Here is a 6,000-nt window from a genome sequence, read left to right as displayed (position 1 = left end):
CATTTATTAATGACCTACTAATCTATTCTAATAATAAGTTAGACCACCAGCTCCACATCCATGCTGTTCTACAGCGCTTATAGGAGTATGGCCTATAAGCCTTAATAAAGAAATATGAATTCCATGTAATAAAGACGCAGTATCTTGGCTTCATCATCTTAATAGATGGCATCTAGGTTAACCTAGAAAAGGTCATTATGGTATAGAAGTGGAAGACTCCCACTACTATAAGGGGGGTCTAGTTATTTCTAGGTTTCTGCAACTTCTATTAGAGGTTCATACAGGAGTATAGTTGCGTTACTAAACCCCTAGTTATATTAATAAGGAAGGATGTTCCCTTTACATAGAATAATGACTGTAAGAAGATGTTCTGCTATTTAAAGGTTGCCCTTATGGAAGCTCTGCTTCTCACCTATTATAACCTGTCCTTACCCACAAAGCTGGAGATAGATGCCTCTGATGGCATAGTTGCTGGTGTGCTCTCTTAGCAGCAGGGGAAGAGTGGCATCCTGTTACCTACTATTCTAAAACCATGAATCTAGTGGAGCATAACTACAGCATCTATAACTAAGAATTATTAGCTATTATACATGCTTTAGAAGAATGGCGAGCTGAGCTGCAGGGCCTACAAAGAGCTGAACTATTTAAGATATTTACAGACTACTAAGTATTATAATATTTTATGTAGAAACAGCAACTGAACCCCTAATAGGCCTAATGGAATGAGTTCCTATCCAGCTTCTGCTTCCTCATTACTTTCCAGCTAGGGAAGCTTAATATGCTAGCTAACACACTCTCCAGGCTGTAAGACCTAGAAGGGACTAATAATCACTGAATTTAGTTAATATTTAAGCCAGACCACCTTAACCCCTAAATCTTAGCAGCTGTTACCCCCAGCCTAATGTTAATAGTGGATTAGGTATCCAAAGCAAATTAACTATATGACAGCCTCCAGCCTGAGTGAGAGCTTACATGGGCGGGTAGTGACTAATGGGAACTCTAAGATGGACTTCTGCTCTTCTAAGGACGCCTAGTGGTGCCTAATGAAGGTGACCTACATACTTGCCTACTAGATGAAATCCACCGCCCACCGTCTTCCGCACACCCAGGCAAGGCTAAGATGAAGAGACTTGTCTGTGCTCACTACTATTGGACTTCCTAGAGATGGGATGTGGACCACTATGTAGATAATTGCCTTGTCTGCTATTAAACAAAGATATGTAGAGACCCTCTACTAGGTCTACTACAGCCCCTTCTAATCCCTAACTAACCTTAGCAACATATTACTATGGATTTCCGTTTGTTCCCACGCTCTAAGACAGGTTTTGACACTGTGTTCATTATGGTGGACTAACTAGGGAAGAGAGCCTTTGCCATCCCCTATTATAAGATAACTACTACTTATAATATGGCGCGTCTCTTTATTACTTATATTTACCCATGGACTGGCTTACCGGAAATAATCATCTTGGATAGGGGAGGTCAGTTCATCTCAGATTTCTGGGACAAACTATGTAAGGTCTTGCAGATCTGCCTTAAGCTATTATTAGGACATCATCCGCAGACTAATAGTTAAATAGAAGTCATGAACCAGTGGATTGCACAGTGATTATAACTATTTATTAATTATTACTAGGATAACTGGGACCAGTGGCTGTCTATACTAAATTTTACTGCTGTAGCACTTCTAAGTAAATCTACTAGGATATTACCCTTCTTTATTAAGAGAGGCTTTAAACCATGCACATCCTTTGACTAGTTAGCAGCTACCAGGCTGTTAGACCTTAATATTAATTGCGAGCAAGCGCAGCAGATGGCTAGATGCATAGAGGAGATCTGGTTGTATGCTCATGGAGGTATGGAAGCTGCTTAATATTAATAGAAGTAATAGGCTGATAAGCATTGCTGTGCTATTAACTTTGATATCAATAATTATATCTTTGTTACTACATTAGATTGGAAGCTTAACTATCCTAGTCAGAAGCTTGCTGACCAGCTCACTGGACTATACTGAATTATAAAGTGAGAGGGGAACACCTTCCAACTAGATCTCCTAGATTCTATAAAAGTCCACCCCATCTTCACGCCTAAGAAGCTTTACAAAGCCCTATCCACACCTCCTCTACCTGGCTAGCTCCAGGACCTGGCTCCCCCACTAGAAGTTAACGGCGAAGATGAATGGGAGGTTGATAAGATACTAGTATCCTAACTCCACTATTGCAAGCTCCAGTACTGGGTAAGATGGCTTGGTCATGACATTAATCTTACCTGGTATCTAGCCTGAAATTTTAGGAACTCCCTAATGTTGCTCTGTGACTTCCACGCCTGATATCCAGCCATGCCAGGCCCGCCAATGCGCCTACCAGAATGGCTATGAGCAGCTAAAGACGATGTATTCCTTAATAATCACCCTAATGATGATAAACCCCGGATGAGGGCATCTGGAACCTAAAGGGGGGGTAATGTGATAATCCATCACTATATTCCCCGCGGACCTCCTTACATGGAGCTTTCTGCCCATCTTGACTACTTACCTCTCCAGGGCTGTTTGGATTGTTTGTACTGTTCCACCCTCTGTTTACATATCTCCCTACTATGTACATACTTCTTCCCCCTCTTCTCTATGCTTAGTTTTCTATCGAAATACTACCATACCATTGGAATATGAGCAGTGCCATCATAGCTTTATCTAGAAGTTGCCTTGTAGTAATTAATAGACTGAATCCCCTTGCTTCTGTTCTCCCGTCTGCCTCGTATAGACGCCAGACTCGTTCTGGAGAGCCTAGTCTGATGGGAGGTTTGGCTGTGTTTTAGATATTACTCCCTTCCCCTGGGCTTGAAGGTGATGGCATCAATACTACCCTCTTAATTAATATAGGCAACAGGCTGTTCATCATGTTATGTGTTACTCATGTACTGTCTGAGTCTGTCTCTCCCACGGAAGATCCTAACGGCACACACCCAAGCTGGTGCAGTTCTAAAAATACTCGTGGTGTTGACCCTGAGTAACATTTCAAAGGCAGGGCTTCAGAAAACAGTGGGATAAATAGGGCCTTTGCCATCTGACTCTAAATCCCTATGTTAGGATAAGGGATTTGAACCAGAGATCTCGTGGGTATATTAAGTCCAAGCATTATGTTGAATGCCGACGATGGTTAGCAGTTAGCTATGTAGACCTATGAATAAGAGAGTTCGAACAGGAGTTTTCTCTGAACAAGTATATTCTATTCTTGGCCACTGCTTGGAAGATTTAATTCATGTATTTGTTCTGGGAAATTTTCTTTTTATGAGGTTGATAACTTGAGCCGGCCCTAACTGAAGAAGTGTATCTTTGATTGCTTCAACTGAATCCTTTCACATCTCCATTAAAAAATAGGAGAAACTCTTTGCTCTGTAAGCGTTTAATACATGAGGTCTCTAAACTTCAGGAATGTTAGCAAGCTCTCAGGCTTTGACCATTTTAGAGATAGTTGATACTAATATCATACATAGCTGTAGGCGAGAAGCGCAAACAATATGATATCAGTTTATCACATCTACTGCGAATGGATCGATCCATGAAATCTACTCGAGGCAATATGAGTGATGGCAATGAAACACACAAAAAAGGTGTGTTACAGTCCCCTCTAGAAGCAGTGTTAAGAGTGGTCTTAATTGGGTGTACGGCCGCACAATAATTCTGAACGCGTGGCTCGGCTTGAGTATAGTACAATATATTATAGTTCTTTGAGCATAGGTTCGGTCAGTTACTTGAGCCTTCGAAGTCTTCGTAGCCGTAGCCGTGGCCACGTATCAGGCTATGATCGGTAGAAATTCGAGGGGATCTCACCTTCAGCCAGCCACGGCGTTAAACTAGCCATTCTTCACTGGCCCAGAGGCTCCGTTGGAAATGCAGCTTAAAGGCTGACTGCATATTCTGTAATAAATGCTTTGATTGACCTGTCATGGTTGGATGTGGCGACCAGGGTTTATGTGCGTTTTGAGATTTGACAGCGCGGGGCGTTTTTGTAGGGGGGGCTGGGCCAGGCGATGTAGATACTTATATCTCCGTGCGGGGAATTATTTCCGTCTTTCTTTTTCTTTTCCTCTCCTGATTTCGCGTTATTTTCTTTTGCTGTCCGTGTACTAGTTAGCATGGACTCTTCTTCGCGCCCGCACTAGCCCTACCCGTTGTTCCTCCCAAAGACAGATTTACATTCCTCCTGTTTTGAAGCCGACACTATGTTCTAAGATCAGATACAGCAGATCTAGGACAGCCTGAACCGTCATCTCTCGGTACAATATTGATTGGGCTCAATGACGATCTCATAATGGACAGTACAACCGGGTTGCCCGCGAGCAATACCGCTCATGAAACTCCCGCAGACCAAGAAGAGAGCGTTGAGAGATCTTCGATACGTGAGATATCTGACAATGAGAGTCAAAATAACGAGCGTACTGACGGGTCATCCGCTGTGAATTCAGTCCATGGGCACGCGGAGTCGCTTGGTGCGATCAGTCCGACTGGACCGGTGTCGGGCGACGAGGCGACCACGAACGATGAAGAGGTCGCAAGCCTTGGCGTATCTCAATCCCGCGAACAGAATACTGACGATGGCGAAGGTGATGGTTCGGCAGGGGACGGTCTATCCGAAATTTCAGACGACGGTGAAGCATATATCCCAGGGCTGGATCTTGAAACGATGGAAGCTATTCTAAGAGCTGCCCTAGAACGTGGGAATGATGCGAATTCCGATCAGTATACTTCTTCCAGCAGCTCCTTGACCGAGGTATCCGAATCCGGCAGCGACGATGGCCGAGATGGACATGCCAATCCGGGCACGGCAAGCGGGGCAACCAACGTTGTTCAGCTTTTGGAACACCCACCCAGCGAAGATATCTGGGAAGCTATATCTGATCGCCATATCGAGCGAGTGGAAGAGCTTCTAGCCGGTGATCCGGAGTTATCGAATTCAAAAGCGTTGGTTGAACATGATGACGAGGGGCAAGAACCCTTTGTAACGCCGCTATATTTGGCCGTGGTCTACCGTCAGCCTCGCATCGTGGAGGCCCTCTTGAAATATGGGGCGGATGTCGATGCATTGTCCACTAATATAGCTGGTGGGATCAGCGCGCTGCACACCGCGGCCATCATGGCCAACTACACCAGTGTGAGGTTGCTGCTTTCCCAGGGCGCAACCATTGATATTCAACGGGCTGGCGGAAGCACTCCACTCCACGACGCCATCAGGCAGCGAAAGTTCGACATAGTGCAGTGCCTCTTGGAGGAAGGCGCGGATCCTACCCTGCCAGACAACGAGCTGAACTCGGCTTTCCACCTCGCCGCGCAGTTCGACTCTGTGGAGATCTTGGATCTCTTGTGGGCAGCGACGGCTGACCCTGAGACACAAATAGCAGAGGTTAACGCATTGCACAGCACGGCGCTCCATACCGCGACTGTGAATAACTGCCCCAAGGTAGTAAGGTGGCTGCTGGATAAAGGGGCAAAGGCTGATCAGGTGGGCGAATATCAACGCACGCCATTGCACATGGCAAGCATAGAAGGAAACGACAGCATCGTCTCAATCTTACTGAAGAACGGAGCGCAGATAGACCCGCTAGACACTGACTCTCGGACTCCTCTACAGCTTGCATGTTTGAATCTGCAGGGTGAAGTGATGAAGACTCTGTTCTACCACTACGCCTCAACTACAACAGTCGACTCTATTGGACGAGGCTGCCTCCATCATGTGGTTCAGGGCCACCACCAGCTTGGTGAAGGGTCTAAATCATTCCCGGAGTACCTGGAGTACCTTGCGGGCAGGGGTGCTGTTATTGACCAAGAAGACGATCGTGGATCCACCCCGTTGATGGATGCATGCCTGTGCCAGAGCTCGGAGTTGATCCAGACCCTTCTCGACCTCGGCGCTGATATCAACTGGAAAGGCCATATGGGCCGGACGCCTATCTTCTACGCATGCGAAAAGCCGGACAATGGGAGCCTCGATCTTCTTCTGAGAC

This window comes from Aspergillus novofumigatus (assembly GCF_002847465.1).
Source record: "Aspergillus novofumigatus IBT 16806 chromosome Unknown P174scaffold_3, whole genome shotgun sequence".
In the NCBI taxonomy this organism is placed as follows: domain Eukaryota; kingdom Fungi; phylum Ascomycota; class Eurotiomycetes; order Eurotiales; family Aspergillaceae; genus Aspergillus; species Aspergillus novofumigatus.
Note: the sequence above shows the minus strand (reverse complement) of the source record.